Raw genomic sequence first — 647 nt, forward strand, 5'->3', positions numbered from 1 at the left:
TAGCTTATTCAAGAGCAGACAAGAAGTCTAAGTCGGAAGAATGATCTGTTGTGATACATTGAGTTAACAAATAGTTCGTTGTTTATAGAATATATTAATAATAGACTTAATTCTTTATTTTTCAGTCTGTGAAGTTAAATTGCTACGAGAAACATAAAATGTTAACAGCGACGTGCAAGTTGGTCAAAGTTCTTGTTTGAGAGATAACGAATCAATCATTTGGTGATGAACAGCTCATTGCTGGAGGGGGGTATAATTGTACATAAGTACGGACAATTTTAGTTTTAAATATTGTAGCAGAGCAAAGTATTGTCTAAAATGTACAAATTAAGCTTGATACAATTTGAAATAAATTGTCATCATCACTGTTTTTTAAAATTACTTTGACCTTTACATATGGTAATGCCGGTTGCAATGTTCCTTTATAAAGAACTCTTTGTGGTCGTAACAGTTCTTACTATCAGTGATGCTATGACTATGTTTTGTAAAATTTATTTCAATGTATATGTATCTTTGAATCCTGAAAGAGCAGTGGTATGTTTATGCAAATTATCAAAGATCAATATTTGAATAAAGTACATTGTGGTCAACTTAATAGTGTATGTGTTTGTGTGTTTGTTACTGTGTGTGTTTGTTACTTTGTGTGT

The sequence above is a fragment of the Branchiostoma belcheri genome, unplaced genomic scaffold (assembly GCF_001625305.1).
Source record: "Branchiostoma belcheri isolate BF01 breed outbred unplaced genomic scaffold, Haploidv18h27 scaffold12, whole genome shotgun sequence".
In the NCBI taxonomy this organism is placed as follows: domain Eukaryota; kingdom Metazoa; phylum Chordata; class Leptocardii; order Amphioxiformes; family Branchiostomatidae; genus Branchiostoma; species Branchiostoma belcheri.